This window comes from Triturus cristatus, chromosome 1_2 (genome assembly GCF_964204655.1).
Source record: "Triturus cristatus chromosome 1_2, aTriCri1.1, whole genome shotgun sequence".
Taxonomy (NCBI): domain Eukaryota; kingdom Metazoa; phylum Chordata; class Amphibia; order Caudata; family Salamandridae; genus Triturus; species Triturus cristatus.
The window spans coordinates 91,657,219-91,682,559 of NC_140580.1; positions in this window are offsets into that span (position 1 = coordinate 91,657,219).

The following is a 25,341-nucleotide window of genomic DNA, read 5'->3' on the forward strand; positions in this document are numbered from 1 at the left end:
CATTTAATAGTCAAACATTTTAGCTTCTTCACACGGAAGAGCTGCACTTTGGGCGAAATTCGTCTGTGATGGTTGCTCACCTTTTAGAGAGCTGACGAAGTGAAAAGGCGTGCAGGGTATGAGGTCACTCTGAGCTTGTGCTTGGAGTCTCTGGAGCTAGAAAGAGGGCGTTCCTCGGCGAGGATTTGCACACTGCTTGGCTTGCGTTCTGAGACGAAACTCCTGCATAAGTGACTGCAGGGAGGGCGCTGTGTGTTTGAACTCGGAATATCAGTCATCCGTACGGCGTCGACAACAAATGGATTACATTGAGAAAAGACCAGGAGCAATCTTGTGGGTGAAGATCTTGCTCGTCAAGGTGAAATGTGACCTTTCCTTGGGTGGAGGGGGTTCTGGCAAGGAAGGGTAGCGGGTTGGCTGTGATCCAGAAGGGGAATTGTATTCGGAGAAGGAAGGCGGAGGGAGAAGGCGAAAGCGTCCTGGATTACGCAAGACTTAACACGAAGGAGCAGCTATCAGCTTTCATAGTCAAGCCTCGTTTGTGCTTGTTAAATCTACCTGGGTTGGTGTGTGGGTATAGAGTGGTGAAAGTGACGGCATACAGAGAGTCAGTCACATTTAACTCTTTGTTTGACAACAATAATTGACAAGGCCAATAAGTCTCTGGTCTACAATTCCAAGCCATCAGCTTGCAGATGCTGTTGCACGTGCATGAGTGAAGACCGTCCACAGGCATGAAGGTGCATCTTGTAATGGGCTTTCTAACAAAGAAAATCCATTGTAAGACATATGCCGGTGACACACTGCAAATGCATTCCTGCATCTTGACAAGAGCATGCTGCAATGACTTAAGCACCGCCCGCGGTGCCAAAATGCCCCAGATATACAACCATGTACATCCTCTGGCCAGGGGTGGCCAGAGTCTATATAATAAAGGACGCACGTGGTCTTTGAGCCCGTAACAAATGCACTGTCTTTGGCTCCATTTTTTTTTTTTTTTGAAAAACTTTATTGTGCAAATTAGCATCATTACAAATATGGGCCTACAACCACCAGGGCCGGCCGCTAATATATGCATGTCAATTACTTGACGTCACGAAGCAGCGACTGATCCCCAGAGGCTCAGCAGGGTTACAGGAGACATTATCTGCAACTCAGAAGCTAGGCAGGATACAAATATTTTAAATTTTAAGGGGAAAGAACAAACAAAGAAACAAGGAAACAAAACTCAAGGCGAGAAACAGTCTAGACGGTGTCGAGCGCCGATGGGGGCGTCCCACCATACCAGGTCAAGAATCAGGAGGACAACAGCGATGACCAGGGGTGTGGCTCCATTTTTTAGCACATTTCCCGGGCCCTTGCATACCCACACAAGGACCCACTACATTGGCGATGAAGGTGGGCCTTTCCGTTCCAACCACCTATGCCCTGCTAATTTAGCAGCGATCACCCTGCCTCACCTGATCCTAGTGGCCGGTGTGTATGTCCAGGCTGTAGAGCCTTCGGTCAATGAAAGCGGTGCAGGCCTCGCTGTGCGGGATGTCTCCTGGCCTGACGACTCCAATCCAGCTCCGCCTCTGAGGGGTGAGTCATCGACCACGTGGTTGAATACACCCCCGCAGACATCAACGATCCTACACCCAGCCCTGCCCACTGTTGACAAAAGTGCTCAGGAGCAGCTTCCACCTCCTTTCTCCTGGCCTCTGCACCCTGACCGAGTGCATCATGTTCTTCCAAGCCCGCCAACATGAAGGAGAGTTAATGGACACATTCTACACACTCCTGTGGGAACTGGCCAGTACGTGCACAGCGGACGACCAACAAAAGAAAGTAAGGCCCAACTTATACAAGGCTGCAGGAACAAAACGCTAAGCGGCCTCATCCTCTGACAGCCCAACATTACCCTGCATGACATCCCACGACCTATGTACCACCAGGTTCACGGAAATGGACCTAGACATCATGCAGCAGCCTGAAAGTGGCACATCAGTCTTCACGCCAACGTGATTTGCTCATGAGGCAGTGGGAACACGCCGAAATAATCAGCCCCTCTATCAAGGTCCCACTGTGGGTATTGTGGGTGTTAAGAACACCCACTTGAAGAATGCCCAGTGCAGGGGCAGACATGTTTGAAGTGTGGCACCTTAAACCACTTTGCCACCATGTGTAGAGGTGGGGCCAGAGGCCAAGGCGCATGAGGGAGGCGGATCCCATCAAAGTCGGTGAGGTAACTGTCCCTCGAAGACCCAGAACCGTAAGGTGCTGTTAAGATGTCACCTCGTCACCGACACCAATTAGAAGACTAATCTCCAGATGAAGAGGAGGAAGCGTTCCTCATCTCATTTACAAATGATCTTAAGCTGAAAAGATGGCCACAACCGAACTGCATTGTCGAGATCACAGGATCCAGCATCAAGGCCCTTATCAACACTGAGACCTCTGTGAACTTTATGGGGATCCAGCAGTACCGATGCCTCCAGCCACGACCACCTCTGTCCCAGACGAATACCTAAATATTCCCATGCTGAAGTCAGACACCTTCACCCCTAAAAGGGTGGATGACCATGCACATAATAGCAGAAGGCCAAGAGATCACGACCACCTTCTACGTCGTCAACAAAGGAACGGACACCCTTGTTCGAAGCCATGCTGCAGAGGACCTAGGTCTAGTGGTCTTCGCATGCACTGTGAAAGCCTTCCAGACAGAGGAGATACTATGCCAGTTCCCTGAGCTATTCATAGGGCCTGGGTGCCTGAAAGCTCCTCCAATAAAACTACACATTGTCAAGTTCTTCAAACCGACAGCCCTACGGCACCGATGTGTACCGTTCCACCTACGACCACTTGTGTAGCAAGAATTCAACAAACTTGAAGAACAAGAAATGATTGAAAAAGTCTCAGGTCCAAAGCCGTGGGTGTCCTCCATGGGGTTCACCAAGAAGCTGAAATAATCAGGCAAGACAAGACTATGCATAGACATGCGCTTCACCAATCATGCCATCAAGCATGAGAGGCACAGAACACTAACGATGGACGAGATCATTGCAGACCTAAATTGCTCAAGGTGGTGCTCCAAGCTGGGCATCAACACCGGGTACCACCAACTGATGCTGGTGGAGGAGAGTCGCTATATCACAATATTCTCCACGCACCTAGGGCTATGCCGTTACAAGAGGCTGAACTTTGGAATCTCCTGTTCAACTTACAAGGAGTTATTAACATAAGCAACGACATCCTGATCAACTCAAATACCGCTGAAGAACATCACCGGCACCTCCGCACGGCATTGAAAAGACTAGCTGACCATGGGGTCACCCTCCATAGAGATAAGTGCTCTTTCTGCCAGAACTCTATTGAGTTCTTTTGTTATGTCTTCAACCAAGAAGGGGTCCAGGTGGATCCCCGCAAATCCCACACCATCAAGCAAGCACCAGCGCCAATCAAAGTGTCGGAAGTACGTAGCTTGCTAGAAATGGCCACATACTGTGGCTGGTTCATTCCGAACCTGGCAACCGTTGCTGAGCCTCTACGAGCTCTCACCAAGAAAGATGCTCCTTGGAAGTTCACCGCAATGAAGCAGATGCCTTCCAGAACATCAAGGAAGCCCTGCCCAGCAAAAAATCAATGGGCTACTTCAACTCTAAGAGACACACTGAACTGTTAGTCAACACCGCCCTGTGGGCCTAGGAGCTGTGCTCCCCCAAGAGGCGGATCCAGGTGGTTCACTGACACAATATTGACAACTAAAATATCCCCATTCCAAAATATCGAGTTACAAATATAGATGTCAAAAATATCGACAACCTATATTTATGATGGTAAGTACAAAAATATTGGGGGGGAAAATATTGATGTCATAAATATAGTTGTACAAAATATAGTTTTTTATACATATACAATATATTAATAAATATTAAATATATTAAAGAATAAAATTAAATATTATATACATTATAACACATGTAACAAATAAACTTAATTTAAAAACAATATATAATAATTAATATATATTTATATTTACTTAAATGTTTTTATTAAACTAATAATTTTAATGTATTTTATCATTATAAAGTTAAATAAAAATGTAACAAATGATTACATATACAAATAACAATAACATAAACTCCATTAAAAATAAACATTCTATTATAGATTAAAACTATGTAAAAATCTATAAACTTACATTTCCCTCTCCACAGCAGGGAAAGTGTTGGACAGCGGAGGGGTAAAAATTACTATTCCCATTCCAATGAGTGCAGCAGTAGGGAACATGTTGGATAGCGGAGGAATAAAAATTCCTATTCCCACTCCAATCAGTACAACAGTAGGGAAAGTGCTGGATAGCGAAGGGGTAAACATTACTATTCCCACTCCAGTGAGCGTAACACAAGGGAAAGTGTTGGACAAGAGAGGTAAAACTTTACTATTCCCACTCCAGTCTGTGCAACAGTAGGGAAAGTGTTGGATAGCAGAGGGGTAATAATTACTGTTCCCACTCCAATGAGTGCAACAGTAGGGAAAGTGTTAGACAGCAGAGGGGCAAAAATTACGATTCCCACTCCAGTGTGTGCAACAGTAGGGAAAGTGTTGGATAGCGGAGGGCTAAAAATTACTATTTCCATTCCAATGAGTGCAACAGTAGGGAAAGTGTTGGATAGGAGAGGGTTAATAATTACTATTCTCACTCCAATGAGTGCAAAAGAAGGGAAAGTGTTGGATAGCGGAGGAGTAAAAAATACTATTCCCACTCCAATGATTGCAACATTAGGGAAAGTGTTGGATAGCGGAGGGGTAAAAATTACTATTCCCACTCCAGTGAGTGCAACACTAGGGAAAGTGTTGAATTGCGGAGGGGTAAATTTTACTATTCTCACTCCAGTCAGTTCAATATGAAAAACAAGCAAAATATAATCAACGAAAGAAAACGTTTTTTTTTAAGTAGATGCAAAAAAATATAAATATGTTAAAAATAAAAATATATTTAATATTAAAAATAAAAACATATTATAATGTTAAATACATATTACAAATACGTACAAATATTATAATAAATAAAATTAAAAAAATATTTTCAAACAAATAAATAATTTTTTTATAAATTATTTACAAAACATTAATTATTACATACATTTAGTCTATTTACTTTCTACCTTATAACACCACACAATTCACAACCCACATCGAAAATAAAAAAATATTTGCATAATTAACATAATTATTTTACAAATAAATAAATATTATTAATTAGAAAACACATTAAAACACATAACGTAATTAACTTCCCAGCCTTTACACCTATAACCGCCACAACCCACACCTATAATTAAACTGTAAAAAAAATTATTACACAATTAAAAAAATTCTATTAAAAAACTAATTGTATTTAACAACTAATAGGCCTGGGCTAAAATTTCGTTCCATTCGCGGAAATTGCGATAATTTGACATTTTCGCGTTCTGCGGAAAGCGCGAAAATGTCAAAATTTCCGCATTCCGCAGCTTGGGGATAATTTGTTTCTTGCTCGCGCTGTAAAATAATACATTCTAGGAATGCGCGCGATCGCCTTACCTGAATCCCTGCGTTCGCCGACAAGTTTTCTTGATCCGGACGCGTTCTCCATGAGATGTTGTATTGTTTTTAGCCATTTGCGCTGTCTCGCGACAGTTCGCACCCGCAGTGACGTCATGCGTCGCGCAATCACGTTTTTCTTCTCGCGATCATGCACCGCGAGACAACTGAAAACAAGATGGTCGCGCCCGCGAGCAACCACATGGGTAAGTTGGCGAGCCGCAACCATGCAGAAAATCTTGCGAACATGCGGGAAAAAAACGTCCGCATCTTCGCGATATTTCCGCGTGTTTGCGATAATTTTTAACATTTTCGCGATAATTTGCGAAAGTGGATTTCGCAAATTCCGCCCACCCCTCATTATAAAGTAAGTGAAATTAATGTACTCCCCACCCTTCACCCCTATAAACCCAAAACCCCCACAAAAAATAATTAAACAATTACCCTAATTAATGATCAATTAATTAATATTAATTATCAACGAAATATTAATTAATTAAAAATAAATTACTTCCCATCCTTCACCCCTAATAACTCCACAACTAAAATAATTATGCAATGCCCATATTTAATTGTCAATTAATTAATATTAATTACCAACTAATTATTTATTAATTAAAAATAAATTACTTCCCACACTTTACCCCTATGAACCCCACAACCCGCACCTAAAATTAATTACAGTTACCATAATTAATTGTCAATTAATTAATTAATATTAATTAACAACGAATTAATTCATTAAAATAAATTACTTCCCACCCTTTACCGCTATAAACCCCACAACCTGTATCAAAAATGTACCCCAAAAAAATAAATATAATGAACATTATAAAATCTCAATTAAATAAATAAATATACCTAAATAAAAAATATTAATTCACTTCCCACCCTGTTCCTCTTTAAACCCACAACCCACTATGAAACTAAAAAATGTAGAATTTTATTAAAATACAATTAATAACTACTACAACTGTAACACATATATTTTGTTTTAAATATTTTTTTATTATATCATAATCAAACCATCACATTACATCAACAACATTTGACAGTAAAGCAATAAGACGCTATGAGGAGGGTTGCAACTGTGCCGGTCCCTTGCAGAGCTCCAAGGAAGCTATGGAATAGGCAGCAAATTTGAATGCCGCGTATTAAATAAAAACTGGGGAGTAGAGAGATAAATTGACTTTTACAGTGAGCAGTTGATGTGGATTACAAATCTACCATCTCCAATCAAGAATTTTATTAAAATACAATTAATAACTACTACAACTGTAACACATATATTTTGTTTTAAATATTTTTTTATTATATCATAATCAAACCATCACATTACATCAACAACATTTGACAGTAAAGCAATAAGACGCTATGAGGAGGGTTGCAACTGTGCCGGTCCCTTGCAGAGCTCCAAGGAAGCTATGGAATAGGCAGCAAATTTGAATGCCGCGTATTAAATAAAAACTGGGGAGTAGAGAGATAAATTGACTTTTACAGTGAGCAGTTGATGTGGATTACAAATCTACCATCTCCAATCAAGAATAACTATCCTGTCAATTTATAGAAACGGAAGAGAAAGGGAGAAAGGTGGAGAGAGGGAGAGCAGAAGATAAGAAAGAAGAGGGGGTGAAAGGTGTCACGTATGGTGGGGGAGCGGGCGGAGTGGGCCTCGCACATGATGCATCTGGTGTGTGTGTCACTGTCATGCCTGTCCCGCTGACGGCCTCTGAAAGAGGGAGGAGGGGAAGGGAGGGCCTCCGGCCTGTCCCACCAAATCCTAATAAGTCTCCCCTCGAGGGAGTATAGCATCCTCGAATAGCTGGAGAGTCCTCAAGCGGGGGGACAAATCGTGAGTGTTCCAGTTCAGAGAGGTGCAGCACTAACGATTGTCAGACCCGTGTGAATTTAATGTTAGTGTGTGCTAGACGGCTGGAGAGAAGCTCCATTGCCATTGCATGCCAGAGACGAGTGAACCACACCGCGAACGAGGGAGTCAGGGCCTTTTCCCAGTGTAATGCAATGATCTGTTTTGCTGCGCCTAGCATATGAAGAGTCAGGCGCCAAGCTGAGTGTGTCAGTGGTTTAAGAGATCGGGGTGGAAGTCCAAGAACCGCTGTCCCTGGAGTATTTGGAATAGGGAAGCCCAGGGCCTCTCTTATGTGGCTCAGCACTTCTTTCCAGAAAATTGTCAGGAGCGGGCATGACCACCAGATATGAATGAACAAGCCTATGTCTGCCTTACAGCGCCAACATATAGCCGTCGAGGGGGAAACATCTTCTGGAGTCTAAGGGGGGAATAGTACCATCTGGTCATAACCTTGTAGGCCGTCTTCTGTTGCGCAATACTTTTGAAAGTGCTGGGGATGTCGTTCCCTAATTGTTCCCAGTGTTCAGGGGGTTTTCTTCTGCGATATCTGCGTGCCATCTCTGTTGGTATGTGTGGAGGGGTAGCACTTTCGAGTGTTGGAGGACCTTGTAGGTCCGAGAGATCAAGCCCCTGGAGGCATCAAATGAGTGACCAAGGGACTTAAATGGGGTGAGCTGACGTGTAGCTCCCTCTGTGTGCAAGGGATTATGCAGCCAATTCCAGATCTGAAAGTATTTGCAAGCGCGCCGTTAAAGGGAGTTGGAATTCCTGCCTACAGAGATCAAAAGATTTAAAAGTCCCTCTCTCAAAAAGATCGGCGATCGTGCTACACTCTCCGGCTGCCATTGATTGTTACTGATTGGCGCACTGCTATCGCTAAGGGCGAATCAAGAAAGGGGGGTTAGGAGGCCATTAACTCTGATCTGCGCAGAGGGGGATGCATAGGGAGCCATGATGCGAGCTATCATGACCTGGCCTAAACCGATCTTCCGCAATACCGCTTTGAGAAAGGTCCAATCAACCTGGACAAAAGCCTTCTCGGCGTCTAATGAGAGTAATAATGCAGGGATGTTGCGACGCTGGGCTTTTTTCACCAAGTAGGCCACTCGCCTAATGTTATCCGCCCCTGTCGTTGAGGTATGAAGCCAGCCTGGTCGGATTCAATCAGGCCAGGCAAAAACAGCGCTAACCTTTGAGCTAGTATTTTGGTGTAAAATTTAATATCAACATTTAGCAGAGAAATGGGGCGGTAAGAAGCGCACGAAGTTGAGTCCTTACCCGGCTTGGGGATAAGAACAATTTCCTCCCCTGTCATGGTGGGAGTCACACTAAAAGTGTCAGCAAAAGAGTTGAACAGCCGAAGTAATGGGGCCTGAAGTTCAGAGAGGAAGAGGCGGTAGAAAGGAATCGTGAGGCCATCGGGGCCAGGAGACTTGCCGAAGGGGAGGCTTTTAATGCTTTTTGGAGCTCCTCTGGCATGATGGGGTCTTCCAGTTGCCAGACATGAGAGGGATCTAGCGGCGTCCAGGTACAGGAGGCTAGAACCGGGTCAATTTCATCTTCGTGAATTGTGCTCTGATCATAGAGAGTGGAGAAAAAAATGCGAAACACATGCTGCTTGCCCACCTCCGAGGTTGCCCATTCCCCCCCTCATTCCCCACCCTGGAGATATGGTTACGAGAAACCTGCATATGGAGTCGGTGTGCCCACCTTGTTGCCCCCTTCATAGAATTTCTGCTTCAGGGCGAGAAGAGAGTGCTTCACCTTATTTACCCGAACCGCCCGTACCTGACCCCGGAGTGAAGCTAGCCTCCTCTGGCCCTGCCTAGAGAGTTTTACATGTTCCTGTTTCTCGAGCGCCTTGATGTCTCAGGTAAGGCCCGCCTCAACCAGGTGGGATTCTCACGTTCGGGCAATAGATATTGAGGTGATGACACCCTGGATAGTGGCCTTGAACGTGTCCCATAAGGTGTGGCCATAGGTGTCGGGGAGGTCATTTGCATCAAAATAAACCTGGATTGCCTGGCGTATTTCTGCCACATCGACCTGATCGTGCAGGACACTCGGGGGAAGCCTCCAGCAAGGGGCAGAGGTGGAAGACCCACCCATACCCGCCTAGGTGATTTCCAGATGGGCATGAGCCAAGACAGATATATCAGAAAAAGCTGCCAATTCCAACGATCGTATGAGGGAGTGAGAGAGGAAGAAATAATCTATCTGAGAATAAGATTGATGGACATGAGAATAAAATGTGAAGTCTTTCGGCCCCGGTTCTTTATATCGCCACGCATCGGTGAGGCCCAGGGCCTCAATATCTTGTTTGAGCGCCGCTGACATAGCCCCAGTTTCCTGGAAAGAGGGTGGATTGCGATCTAGGCTGGGATCCAGACTAAGTTAAGATCCCGCCAAAGAAGAATTGGATCTACCTCCCGGGAGACCACGTCCCTAAGTAAGGCCCTTATATATGCATCTTGGAACTGGTTAGGGGCATAAATATTGAGCAGTGTAAGAACTCTACTGTGTATGTGTACCTTAAGCTTCAAGTACCGTCCCTCCTTGTCGCGCAGTGCCCAGGTAGCTTGTACATGGCTGCCAGCTTTAAGGAGGATAGCCACCCCTGCTGTTTTAGTCGACGCAGTCGTCCAGGATTGTTTGGGGTATTTAGGGTGTGCCATGCACTGCACGTCCATTCGCAGGAGATGGGTTTCCTGTAAGAAAATTATATCTGTGTCTTGAGCAAGGAGGTAGCACCATATCTGCTTCCGATTGTTGGGATCATTGAGTCCTTTTACATTAAGGCTAAGGCATTTAAACTGCACTACTGTTAGTGATGTATGGAGAGGCATGCAATGTGAGTTTGTAGTTTACCCTCCCCACTCCCAGAACCCCCCAAGCCCAGCCAGGGAAGTGGTATTGCAGATGGGGCGGAAGGAAAGGCGTCGTGTTCTGCCAGACCAACTGGTGGATTGTGCCCACTGCAGGGCCTGATGTTGTCTGTGCGGGAGGAATGGGAATGAAGAGAGTGGCGCGTCCCTCACCCCAGGGGACCAAGAGAGTGAAGAAAGAAAGAGAGAGGGGAAAGAGAATGAAAAACAACAAACCAAACAAGAAAGTGGCCAACTGGGCCCAATTAGTCCATTCCAGTCCTTGAGTGGCCCAGTGGTAAGTACCAGGGCGACTCTGAGGAAGTCACTCCACCTGGGGACTAGGTGAATGGTGGGGGGTGCCAGCCAGGTTGTGAAAGTAGTCACCGCTCCTCCCCTCAGGGTCCAACCTACATTACTGGTGTGGAGGGGGAAACCAGGATCCCAGAAGGAGAGTGTTGTAATCTACTTCAGAATGTATTGCTTTCGTATTCTGATGATGTCAGTGGAATGTCAAAGTGAGGGTGATTCATTCTATGTTGTGCGAGGCTGAGCGAAGCAGCGGATGAGACTGTTGATGCTGGTTTGGATACCTACAAATAAAGGTCTTCTTCTACAACCTTTCAGACAAGGACTTATTATTACACTGGCGACGAAGGACCAAGCTTGATTGGGGACAAGCACTCGATTCCAGCATCAATTCCCCTACGATTTTGGACCCACGTAACGTAACGTTCAACGAGAAAATGTCTCGTTTTTGAAATTCCTTGGATTTTACGAAGAAGAACGTTACGTTAAGAGCCTCGGTTTACCTCAGAGGGGAACTGGCATTACTTTCAACTACCATATGCCATTTCTGGACTTTCTTAATTGAATTTTTAAAAAAACTAGAAACTGTTTTTTTACGAGCTTCGGATGGCTTTGATGAAATATCGGATGGCCCTGTTGAGAGGTCGGAGGTGAGGGATTCCCTTTTTAGTGAGGACGGAGGTGAGACTATTTAGTTTTTTTTTTATATCAAGTTGGTCAAGAACATCGTTGGAACCGTGCATTCTTTGAATGTGTTAGCGCTCGCACTCACCGCTTCAACATTCTCTGCTCGCACTCGCGTATGCCATCATCCGCTGCATCCGAATGCATTTCCTGAGTTCTTAGACGGAGTGAATCTCTCGTCATTACGTTGGTTTATCCTGCGTCAGCGCCATTTTGGATTGGGGTGGTTTTTTTTTTTTCTACGTGAACCTGCGTCAGCGCCATTTTGGATTGGGGTTTTTCCGAATACGTTTTCTGTTGGATCTTCAGAGCAACGTAAACATCGGCGCTAGTTGGATTATTGGGTTTTGGATTCTTTTACGTGTTTGAGGCGTTTTGGACATCGCATTCAAGACTCAGTTTTCGTATCCTCGACGGAGACTACGGTGACTACTTTAATTATTTTAGTTTATTTTGTTCAAAGTGACTAGATTATCTACTATTCTCTCTTTCTTTCACTCCGTTACTCTGTTATGATGGCGGCTTCAACAAGCATGTCCCAACCTCCACCTTTTCTTTCGGAAAAAGGTGATCCTATACTTCCTTGGAAAAGGTGGAGGAATTTATTTGATTCTTACATTGTTGCCATAGGAGGGGAAAAGTTTTCAGCCATCAGGAAGCAAGCCATTTTATTACATAACCTGGGAGTTGAGGGGCGAAATACATATGATAGCATGGATCTCATTCATATTGGAACGGAGGAGGGGGAGCCTAATGATGTTTATGAAATGTCAATGACGATGTTGGAGAAGTATTTTGGCCCTAGGATAAATGTGGTCCTCGAGAGACATAAGTTTTTCACTAGAGTCCAGAGTAGCAATGAAAGGGTGAAAAGTTATATTGCCTCTCTTAAAACCCTGGCACGTACATGTGAATTTGGAGATCTCTCTGACTCATTAGTCAGGGACCAGTTGGTTAGGTGCACAAACAGTACCCGTGTGCAAGAAAAACTCTTATCTAAAAATCCTACATTAGTGGAAGCTATCGCGATTGTAGAGGGCATGGAAAACACCTCTTCTTGGGTAAAAGAAATGAAGAGAAACCATGAAGAAAAAAAGGAAGCTAGTGAAGTCCATGTTGTAACAGATACAGAGTATTTAGAGAGTTCTGATAATGTAGCAAAGGTTTCTTCACAAGAGAAGTCCAAGGGGCCTGAGAAAGACTTACGTACTAATGCTTCCCATAAGAGTTCACCAGCTAGGAGTGACAAGGAAATTCGTACTAACACTGGCGACAGTGAAAAGAAAGCCATGGACCAGTCTAAAATGAAGTGTTTTAGGTGTGGGAGTTCCTCTCATTTCTCTAGCTACCCTCATTGTTATGCCAGGGAAGCCACTTGCATGAAGTGTGGGGTCAAGGGACACTATGCTAGGGTTTGCAGATCGTCTCGCAATTCGAGCAAAAAGACTGAAATTGTGCGCACTGTGCTCTTGCGTATTGATGGTGGCGATGGTGGTGAAGGGGATGTTGATACTGGGAGAATAACAATGCCCGAATGCAAAATTGGTGTGGATGACTTTGACTTCGTAGTCTTAGCTGATTCGGGTTCCCCTTTCACGATGATAGGGAATAGACAGTGGGACGAAGTTGTGGGTTTTGACAATGTGGTGCTCATTCCACCGGACATTAGTCCGGTCAGCTATGGAGGTGCAAAAATAAATGTTCTAGGGTATATTGAAGCACGCATTACGTTTAAGGACAGGAACACTTTGGGTAAGGTTTATGTAGCGGAAAGAGGGGACAACCTATTAGGATGGAGGCATCAGCGTGATTTGGGCATTATGCTTAATCCTAACGCCAAAGATCCTAAGGATCAGGTCATGCTGGTGGATCGTGAGGTTGACAAGGGGGCATCTGTTAACCAAAATTGTGTGTATTTTGACAGATTCCCTGAAGTCTTTTCTGATAAGTTAGGGTGTCTGAAGGGGTTTGAGCATCAAATTATTTTAAAAGATCGAGCCGTACCATGTGTGCACAAAGTGAGAAAGGTGCCGAACATGATGATTGAACCACTAAAGTCTGAACTTGAGAGGTTGTTAAAGCTGGGGGTTATAGAAGAGATAGAATCCTCGGAATGGTTGGCCCCGATTGTTTTGGCCCCGAAGGATGGTGGAGCAGGTATCAGAATGTGTGTTGACTTAAGAGGTTTGAATGAGTGGATTTGGGTAGATCGACAGCCTTTACCAAATATTGCAGAGTCGCTCAGTACGCTGAAAGGGGCCCGCATTTTCAGTGTACTAGATTTGTCGTCGGCTTATCACCAGGTTCTTTTGCATGAGGGTTCAAGGCACCTCACCTCGTTTGTGACACCTCTGGGGGCATTTCGCTTTCTGAGGATGCCGTTTGGCTTGGCATCAGCAGCGGCATGCTTCCAGAGGGTCATGAAGAAGGTTTTAGATGGTATTGATAACATCATGTTTTTTCAAGATGATATCTTGATATATGGGAAGAACGATGATGAGCATAGTCGGACGTTACTAGAAGTTTTAGGAAGGTTAAGAGAGAAAGGTCTAACAGTAAAAAAAGAAAAATGTCGTATTAGAGTAGAAACTGTTACTTATTTAGGTCATGTGATCTCTGGTGAGGGCATTCAACCGAAATTGGAATTGGCACAAAGTGTGGTGAATGCTCCCACGCCCAAGGACAAGGAGGAGGTAAGGTCATTTTTAGGTCTTACTGAATTTTATGCCAAGTTTGTTCAAGGTTTTGCTTGTGTAACCGAGCCTATCAGAGCGTTGTTGAAGAAGGGTGCACATTTTCTGTGGTCTAGTGAGTGTCAGGAAGCTTTTGAGGCAATTAAAATGGAGATTGGGAAGATGCCTACTCTGGGGCATTTTGATGCTCATAAAAAAACAATATTGACTACTGATGCTAGTCTTAAGGGTTTGGGAGCGGTTCTTTCCCAAGTGATCGATGGGGAACACAAAACGGTGGCGTTTGCCTCCAGGGCTCTGAGGGGAGCTGAAGCGAATTACTCATGTATTGAAAGGGAGGCCTTGAGTATCTTTTGGGCAGTGCAACATTTTAAGTTTTATTTGTGGGGGATTCCCTTTTTAGTGAGGACGGACCATCGTCCCCTCACCCAGATCTTTTCTTGCAGACACAGTGAACACATCACTCCTAGGATCAAACGCTGGAGTGAAGGATTGCAAGAATATAATTTTCAGGTGCAATATATACCTGGGTCTAGCAACAAGTCCGCAGACTGTCTCTCTCAGTTACCTTTGGCAGGAGACGGTGATGACGATGGCAGTGATGGTAGTGATAGTGTGTGTTGGGTTGCTGAATCCACTTTGACGCTAGAAGCATGGACAGATGGGGTGAACAAGGATGAGGAGTTGGAATTGTTGAGGCAGTGGATTGTTCATGGTTGGCCGGATTATAAAACATTGGAACAGGAGATGAGAGGTTATTGGCCTGTCAGGGATGAACTTTCGTATTTTGGTGGGAACTTGGTGAGGGGGGAAAGACTTGTTCCGCCTGTGGGTTTCAGAAGCAAGATTATCAACACAGCGCATGAAGGTCACCTAGGGAGAAGTCTCACCAAGGCTCGAGTCAGAGAAAGATATTGGTGGCCTGGCATGGATCGGATGATTGAAGATGTGGTCAGGGATTGTGTGTCTTGTGCCTCAAGTGACAAGTCTCATGTGGTTTGTCAAGCGCCTTTATCTCCTGTGGAAGTTCCTGAGGTTGTTTGGTCCAAATTGGGTTTGGACATAGTTGGACCATTTGAGCTTTTGCCGTCGAGTGAACGATTTGTTATTCTTTTAGTTGATTACACTTCTAAGTGGGTTGTCACAAAATGTGTCTCTTCTGTGAGCACGAGAGTAGTTATTAACTTTTTGAAGGATGTTTTTGTTTCGGAAGGTGTACCCAAGTTTTTGATAACGGATAATGGGGTGCAGTTTGTGTCTCATGAGATGAGAGAGTTTCTTGAGGATCACAACATAGTACATCAGAAGACAGCGTTGTATGCACCTCAGGCTAATGGGTTGTCTGAGAGAATGAATCGCATAGTGAAGGATTGTGCTCAGCGTGCTCTTAGTTCCAGAGTTTCTTTCAATAGTGTTTTGAGAGACACATGGTGGGCGCATCGTACAACACCCAACGCACTCACTCAGTTATCACCTTTTGAGGCTTTGAGGGGAAGGAAAGCTGTCTCTAAGTTGAATCCATCTTGGTTGCCTACGAGCTCGAGTTTGGCACTTCCTGCAGAAGAGAGACATAGGAGGATTTTGAATTATCAAAATAAGTATAAAGCTGATTTTGATTTGAGGATGAGAGTAAGGAACAGGAAATGGAATGTTGGTGATAGAGTGATGGTGAAGAACCCCAAGCATACACTGAAAGGAAGATCGTCTTTCTTGGGTCCTTTCACGATTATTTCTATTAGGAAAAATGTTGTGAAAGTGAACACGGGTTGTATGTGGAGCATGTCCAGATTAGTGAAATGTTTGGGAAAACATACAGGTTTGAGTCATTCTGGGGTGGATGGGAGTACAGTAGTGGATAGTTCCAAGGTATGTGCTGATGCTTGTGGAAAAGAACTAGCCATGAGTAAAAGTACTGTCTTTAGGAAAGCTGGTCAGAGGAATAGGAATTTGCCTGTCAAATTCAAAGATTATGCCATGTAATGTGCTTTGCATGAAAGTTAGGTCACAAATTTAGGAACAAAGTATGTATTACCTTGCTTTGTTTTGTGAACCTATTTTAGTTGTTTTTCCTTGTTTTATTTGTTTATTCTATTTTTATGGTTTTGTTTTTGGTAAGGGAGATGTGTTGTAATCTACTTCAGAATGTATTGCTTTCGTATTCTGATGATGTCAGTGGAATGTCAAAGTGAGGGTGATTCATTCTATGTTGTGCGAGGCTGAGCGAAGCAGCGGATGAGACTGTTGATGCTGGTTTGGATACCTACAAATAAAGGTCTTCTTCTACAACCTTTCAGACAAGGACTTATTATTACAGAGAGTCCAAGGTTCCCTAGCCCCCAAGCTGAGCCAGGGGGCGGGCGTGTCTGGGCCATAGAGGAGCCCCCACCGTTCAATTGCTACGAGAGTCTTGGATCAGTGCAAATTGTCAATGGTGTGGGCAGGAGGGTTAGGGCAAGTTGCTCCCCACATCCAGTGAACGTAGCAAATCTGAGGGATCCTGTTCCCACAGTCAAGATGCAGTGGGGGAGGGAGGGTTGGAGGTCGGCCCAGAGTGATCCGGGGATTGTGAGTTATCCATAGATTTCAGGTGATAGATAATGTCCTGTTTGGCCTGTTGAGATACTTCACTCACCTTGCGGGTACGATTGTGAGGAGGAAGCATTGTTGACCACTCCGAACGGATGGGGGCCTTAAGCCTTGCGTCCACAGAGTTCGGGCTAGGAGGTCGAGAGTCTAATTTAAGCTGGAGCAACTGTTGAGCTTCTTTGAGTGACCTCAGAGATCTGTGCTTGCTCTATGGGAAAATCAGGGCAAAGGGATAGCCCCATTGATATTTGATTCCTGTGTCTCTTAACTAATCCGTCACCGGTTTAAATTCTCTGCTGCGTCGTAAAGTGACAGGGGTGAGGTCCTGGAAAATTTGAATATGGTGTCCTTCCTAGGTCAGGTCAGTGTTACCTCTGGATGCGCGAAGGAGTGCTTCCTTTTCTGTATAGAAATGTACCCGAGTCAGGATATTGGGGACCAGTTTTGAATTACCACGTGGGGCCGCGACTCGGTGCGCTCTGTCCAGGGTGGGTGGCGAGATGTCGTCGTCTCCTCTGACTGCCTGGAGCAACTCTGCAGTATAGGTCATGATGTCCTGGCCCTCCGCTCCCCGAGGGACCCCCCTAATGTGAAGATTGTTTCACCGACTCCTGTTCTCCAAATCCTTCTGCTTGATTTGGAGCTCTACATGTTGTTCTTCAAGCGCCGCCATGTGGCGCCAGAGCTCCTCTTCGTCCTTCGCACGTGTGTATGTTCTATGTCGTCCACCCGGGTTCCGATTTCGGACACATTGCGCCGGATCTCATTCAGGCAGGTCTTGACCTCAGCTTTGAGTGAGCCAATTCCAGTCTCTATTTCTTGGAGAAAATTTGACATTAAGGTTTGTGTAATAGGGCTGGCCTCAGGGTTATCTGGAGAAGTCGCTGTCTTGGAGGGCTGCTGACCGACCACAGGAGAGGATTTGGCCCACAACGTTGCAACTGTTACGTCCTTTGTAGAGCTCGGAGCTGTGTCCTTTCCAGTAGCGGACGATTGGCGTTGCTGCGCATGCAATGTAATTTGTTTTTATTTATTTACTTAACTCCGTTCAGCCGTAAGCTGGAGTTTACTACCCTCAACCCTGCCCTGCCCCCCCCCCCGCAGCACTCCCACGAGGAGCCGATACTCGTCTTAGTGCGGGGCATGGCGTTTCAAAGAGTACTTCTGCCCCATATAGCCCCCTCCCAGGGCTCACACCCAGGGCTCTCCAAGGCAGTGACACCAAGCGCTAAGCCTCGTGGGGTCGCTCACCCGTGGGCCAGGAGTAGGTCAGCAGGGTCAGGTCTGATTGCCAACAGCTAGCAGGTGGGGGGGGGCCAGCAGGGGCCCAGAGAGGCAGTCTAGACTCTTCCCCCAGTCAGGCGGGTCCATTTCTATCAGGAGTCAGATGCAGGGGGGAAAGCGGTCAAAGGCCAGGTCGATGGCCGATTGCACAGCCGGTCGTCGCACTACCCCACAGATGATATGAGCGCTCCCTTGTTAGTTAGACCCCAGGGTCACCTCCATACACCGCCAGTGATGTTCTTCTCCAGGTGCAGCTGCCCAGGGGCCAGTTCCCACCTTCCTCACTGCGACGTCAGACTGGACCCTCCGGGGGAGGGATGCAGACGTAGGGGGCCACCGATATGTCTTTCCTCCTCAGGTTGCTGCCCTCGCTGTAGGAATGAGGGGCTTGAGAATTGCAGCCAAATTGGTGTGTTTCAGGTCCCAGGTGGTCGTGGTCCCCCAGGCGGCATCGAAAATACTATGGGTCTTACTCCAGCAGGAGCCCCCGCCGCGCCCAACGATCTCGCAGGGTCTCCCTCGCCGGTCCAATAGCACACAGGAGGTCTTGTAGGGTCCGGCAAATATAGGCCCCAGGGAAACTGGAGTGGACTCACTGTGGGGCCGGGGCTGCAGCAAGGGCCACTCCCACCGTGCTGCTCAGGCACGCCTCCCGGCAGTTGTTTCCATGTGTCCTGGGGTCTTTATGGCCATTGGAGCTCCCCTCCACCGGACGGCCCCCCCGCCTCAGGCCCAGTCCGGTACCGGAGGCAGAGTAGGCCGCAGACAGTCAGCGGGGGAACAAGCGACCCCAGGGAGTGTCCCGATGCTGCTCTCCAGGTTCCGATGTCCCACAACAGTCTCGGTCCGTAGATGGCAGCCTCGTGACAGCTTCTCAGGCCGCAGTCGGGCACAAGTTTAATAGGAGAGGTCCAGGCCACGTGAGGGCTTACCCCTGTCGGAGCCCCTGCTGCATCGCCAGCCGCCACGGAGATCTCGCTGGGCCCGCTGTCTGGGCGCCCCTAGGGCTGCAATTGGGTTCCTGCTGTGGGGCCAGCTCCATCGTGCCTCCCCCCGGCTGTCTCTGCATCTCGATGGTGACACTCGCTGTGGGGCTCAGAGGCGCCCCTGAGACCAGAGCCTCCACGTTGTCTAGAGGCAAGATGGTGGGCGATGGCTCTCTCCTCGGTCGCTCACCACACACCAAGCCCAGCCCAAAACCAGGAAGTGAAGCAGGCTGCCGGCGGCTGGTGGAGGGTCAGCTAGGTGCAGGGAGGAGGTCCCCACACACGCCCCCCCAGGCTCCGTCGCTTCTAAAGAGGCTTGGCCGGCCCCCGGAGGATAGAGCGAGCGCAACACGCATCCTACTCCATCGGAGTCCTGCCCTCGCCCCCGTAACACATATATTAAAAAACATAAACAATACTTAGAAAAAAATACATCACATACAATTAAAATATATACAAAAATACATAACACTAATTGAAAAATCGATATTTCATACCTTAAAGTCTATATTCTTCACCCCGATATTCTTGCTGTCGATATTTCGGAGTCACAATATTTGAAACTCGATATTAGTGTAAGTCGACATTTCTAACTCAATATTTTGACTGAATCCTGAACTCGGCAAGTGAACACCACTCACCTTTGCCAGCAAAGCTCTCACACCAACAGAGGCTCTATATTTGCAAATAGAGAGGCACTGGCCATCAAGTGGGCATGTGGTCGCTTCCACCTCTTCCTCAGCAGACGGCCGGTCCGTGTTTTCACTGATCACCAACTGCTCATCCCCTTATTCCGTGGTACAGCGTCTCATCCTCCGCCATGGATTGAACGGTGGGCCATCCAGCTGCAACATTACCAAATGGATATAGTCTATCAACAAGGGTCAAAGAACCCGGCCGACTTTCGCTCCCATCAACCACCATCCCCTGTGGATGACCGCAATGACAGCACAGATACCACGGAGGAGTATGTGAGTATGGTGTCTCAAGGAGCGTGCCCTCAAGCGCTTAAAATTCCAGAAATCAGCAAAGCGACCAAAGCCGATCCGGACATGATGAAAGTCATGGATGCTCTACAACAAGGCTAGTTGCACACCTTCCTGCAAGATGCCAACAACTGGCACAACCCAGATAAAGAACGCTTCAGGAAGATATGGAGAATACATGATGAATTAACCACCGCAGCCAAAGGCCTCATATTGCGAGGAACTCTAATCATAATACCCAAAGTCTCCAACTCCGAGTAACAACCCTTGCTCACGGAGACCACCAGGGGGCTGTTCAGATTAAATCCCAGATGAATGAACACTCCGGTTCCAGTGGGCGGTAACTGTCAAACTGCTCCCACCCATTGGAATCAGTGTTTTTATCTCTTTCCCTGCCTGCAGACACACAATGAGCAGCAAGAGGCAGAATAAAGATCAGAAGGTAGCAGAAGGAGGCAAACAAAAGGTGAGAAACTAGCAGAAAGGGGCAAAATAAAGGTCTGAAACAAGCAAAAAGAGGAAGAATAAAGGTCAGAAATTAGCAAAAAGAGGCAAAATAAAGGTCAGGAGGGAGCTGAAAGTTGCAGAATAACAGGCAGAATGAGCAGAAAGAGGCGAAATAGAGGTGAGAAACGAGCAGCAAGAGGCAAAATAGAGGTCAGAAACAAGCAGTAAGAGGCAGAATAAAGTTCAGGAGCGAGCAGAAACAAGCAAAATAACTGGACGAACGAGCAGAAAGAGGCAACAGAGTGCAGGAGCAAGAAGAGAACAGGCAGAAAAATCGAGCAGTAGATGAGCAGAGGAGGCACAAAACTGAAGGCAGCATAGGGTACTGGACTGCTGGCAAGCTGCACAAGAGGATCATCACAGGGAGAGCTGGCACGAGGGCCTACTTCAGTGTGCCCCCTACTTCTTTTATTGTGCACCCACTGACAGACCCACTCATACACCCACTCATAGACCCACACTGTCAGACACTCACGTACCCACTCACAGATTCTTTGAAACAGAATGACAGCCAACCAGTAAGAACTCTGTGAGACCAAAATGCTCCTAAGGGGATATACATAGGAATAGGGAGAAAGAGCTATAAAATAAAGAGGATATTACTGTGATAGACAAAACCATCCACTCATGTAAGGGGTTGACCTAAGCCTGCTATATGTGTTTTGGAAACAACATGTCTGGTCAACTGGATCCCACACCGAAAAAGGGTAATTTCCATTTTTAGTCCCTCACCATCAGTGCATCTGATAACTTTAGTTTCTTATGCTGGGTTAAACAAACCATAGAATATTAAATACTCTCAGCTTCCATTTCATCACAATGAATTAGTTGCTATTCATATATAATCCAATTACATATTCCTAACTACGCATAATAGGGAAGAAAAATACAAATGAACATTAAACCTGAAATAAAGTATAACTATTGTAAGTTACAAGTCGTTTTTTATTAAATCTCATCGTATTTGCAGTTCAAGGCATCGTGTCTGATCAATTCAAGCATCCTCAAAAATCGGATTAGCAGCAACAACATCACTTTTTTTGGATTAAACATCAAAAATGTAATAACTTCTATTTTATCGCAAATGTTGCATAGCAACCCACCGTAATTTCAAGTACGTACTTTTGCGTAAATGTATGTGAGTGAAGCAGCATATGAGTAAGTCAACAATATCTTGGTTCAACAAGCACAATCTCCTCTTTGGACCTGATCACAACTAGGGTGAATAGGATGATGTATTCATTGCACCCGGTAAATATCTACATTGTGAGGTAAAGTGTTCACAGGTTAGGCAAATACTTCTGATTATAAATTTTCCATCAGAAGATAGGGAATATTAGGTGATATTTTAGGCTTGTCATATCAATTTCCACATGTATCAGTACTTACAATCTGCAGTAATGGCCCTTCCGAAAATCCAATATGTGAGTTAGCAAAACTTCTGCACATTTTCGAATTCAATGTGCCTCTCATGACTGGGCTTAAATATTCCTTCGCCTTTTTCGGTTTTAAGTCACCTACCAGGCCTTTTTCTCAGTGTGGTGGTCGCCTAGCTGATTTGACTACAGAGCAAATCCTGACCATTAGCCTGATGACCATGAATGTAAACTGAAGAAGATCAAACTATCCCATGCCTCTGTATGCAACAATTATTGAAAATCTCCTTATTTTAGGACTTGTACAGATAATCGAGGAATCTACACATATTTACAGTAATGTGCTGGCAAGCTCAAATTTTACCCATTTAAACTTTAGTGCCTAGAAGGACTTGTGGAAAGACTCCAGTCAGTTATCACCAGGTAGATGGGCAATGAGCTCCTTCCTCCTAGCAGTGGAAGGTGCTGTGGTATCACAACATCCACCCCAACCAAATAATGAGGACCCTTGCATCTGGTCTGGTTCACTGTTATTCCTTTGCTTCTGCTGACATTACTTGTCCAGTTCTGCCCTTGCCATCCGGGGGACCATGGACTGGTTTCTTGTGACCATAAAACGTTACATGCAAACCCATGCTACTTCCATCCTCCTCTACGGCACATGCGTAAAGCGTACCCTGGAGATGTCAGCTTGCTGCAAGTTTCAGAATCAGCTTTTTGCTGCTGTCACTGGATAGCCCGCACCTTTTGGAGTCAGGCCATGCCTTGCATACCACTCCTCCCTGGAATCTTTCTCCTTCCTGCTGACAGTAACACACACTCTAGTGTGTTCACAGACTACACCAGTTCAAGCAGCCCAAGTGGATCTGTCTCTTGCGCATAGGTCTCATTCTGACTGAGCAAGGTAGAGAAGACTTATGAAGGCCTAGCCAGCTCGGTACATGCTAAGCAGAATGGCCTGGGATCCAGCATGTTCTTAAAATGTGAAGCCAGCCCACTTGTCAGACATGCAATGGAGCTGGCAAGGAGAAGTGGCCTTGCTACCTCCTAGGGTGCCCGCTGTGGCCATGATGGAGCTGGTTGCTGTGGGTGTGTTGGACTCAGTGTGTAACTCCCTTGCCCTGACAAGAGTGGAGGTTTCTGCCTGGCTTGGGCCATGCCCTAGCCAACCAGAAATCCCATTTCTAACAGGGTGGTAAAGCAAAAGACACACAATTGATAGGCGGAATGCAGAACAAATCAAAACATTCACCCCCAGCCAAGAGATCTGGGTTAAATCCATCATTCTTTTGCTCACTATGCCACCCCAGTTTAGACCTGGCCAAATACAAATCAGTCTTGACCATGTGCCTCACGGGAACAGTCCAGCCCAAACTGCCAAGCCAGGTCCTCCCTTGACCGGAAACAAGCATTCTAGGACAGGTTTCGGGGTTTCACCCCTCATCCGCCAGGATAGCTTAAATCCAGTGGCATAGTGAGCCCGGGACCCACGTCTTGGCATACCCGGCGCACTGAGGGTGAGAAAGCAAAAGACACACAATTGATAGAGAGAGCGCAGACAAATCAAAACATTCACCCCCAGTCAAGAGATCTGGGCTGGTGGCATTTGTGCTGCTTCGGCTCTCGCTTCTGGTGCTCTCTGCCAATTCACTTGTGAAATTTCACATAAAAAGTGCAATTGTTTTGCTCATGCTACTAAGAGTGGCTTTAATATTTTGTTTGCCCCAAATCCTACCCTTTATGCACCAAACAATACAAAATAGACTAAACAGAAGAAGCCGGCACTTTCTTGCAGAGTAAACGCTTTTACATCAGCTTTTTCCAGCTACCCAGGTGCAGAGAAGGGGAGGTGAGTCAGCTCGCCCTACCTGTTATGAGTAATACTTGTTGATGTCTTCACGCTGTTCCCTCGGGTTGTATTCACAGTTGGCACTCACACATATTCTTCATCACTTTCTGCAATAAAGATTATATTACATAGGTGGATCTTCCTGACAGTATATTTGTTTAATAGTGAACGTCTTCACGGTGGATTACAAATTATCTACAAACGTGTGTCTTGTTATCGTTTACTGCAAAACCCAATAAAGTTAGTTTATAAAAAAAAAACATAACTACAGCTATATATAATAGGACACTAAATATACCAAGGGTATCATTTTGAAGACTTCAGTTTAATATTAGAGCTGGCAGTCACAATCCTGCTGATGGAGATGCTGAATGTAATCTGAAATTCCCCAAATTGTTCTTAAAGAGCTTAAACAGTAGAATGGATGGGGCCGCCGTCTGTGGGATATTTGCGCAATCCTAAAAGGACCAGACGCTATGGTGCTGCTAGTGGGTCGTGTTAGATCACAGAAGTGTGGACCACTTCTGCGACTACTCTCTTTGGTTCCCTTGTAGAGGAAATCATTTCAAGGCCAGCCTAGTTGTCAGTCATGTCAAACACTGCTGAAGGGTGTGGCAGACCCCTGGAAATGGGGCCTCCAGTGTGTGCACCTAGGAAATCAATCATTCTGCAATATTTTAAAAGTTGGTGTGGTGTGCGCTTAACCGCCTGTTTGTTGAATCCCTCCTCTATATCCATGTGGGTCGAATCGGATGGCTGCTATTCCAGCCATAGATGCTGACAGCGCGCGGTCAGGTGGTGTGAAGGTATGAACAGGATCTAGGGGGTGTTTCTGTATCGATGGGATTTCCATTAGGCAGGCGTTTGCCAAGAGCTAGTTATGGACACCTCTTTTTGGGACATCAGACTCGATAGATTGGGGGCAGTTGAGAGTGAATAGAGTCTAGTTTGTGAAGAGCATTTCTACGGTCAAACCTTGGATTACTCCTGCCTGGGCACGGAAGGACCCCTTAACTCCAGGTGAAACTCTGCCACCTGCAGGTAGAAGTGTCTCGGTCCAGATTTGTCAGGGCCTGGGAACTCCGGGCCCAATAATGATGGGCTCAGAGGCACAGGGCCTTTCGGGCTCTGCGGGGGCAGGGGCTGTGGCCAGCAGCAGAGCCTAACCCCTACCCGGTGTCTGTAGGAACATAGGGGGCAGAGAATGGCCTCCCAGAATAGCCCCCCCTCACTTCCCACCCGTCCCCTCACCGGCACTCTTACTCACATTTTCTACCAGTGGTGTAACACAAGGCGCCAAGATGCCCGTAGGGCTATAGCTGCGCTATATAAGTTTCACAATCAATCAATCAATCAACAGCCCCCTGCCCTCCCCCGCAGCCCCTGCGGCATGGAGAGGGGTCGCTCCAGGGAGCCCCCTCAGCACAATACTCTTGCCCGAGAGCTCCTGATTGAGTCCGGAGGGGGCCCCTCCACGTACCTCGCAGGGGGGGCTCAAGTTTCATTACGCCAGTGCGTTCTACCTACTCAGAGCAGGTTGAAAATGTCAACAATTTCCCCTGGATTACGGTAAAAAAGCACGAGTCACTGCCCTTATTCCCCATTCAGGGGAGAAACGTGTAACCAGCGGACTTACACGTGGGGATACCAGCTGCAATTGGGAATTCCTGTCCCAAGTTATCTCTCCACCTAAACCACTCAGGGGCATATCAACAAGGGCTTTATCTCTGCTTTTTAGGCTTTAAAAGCCAAAAAAGCAGAGATAAAACTAGCACCCTA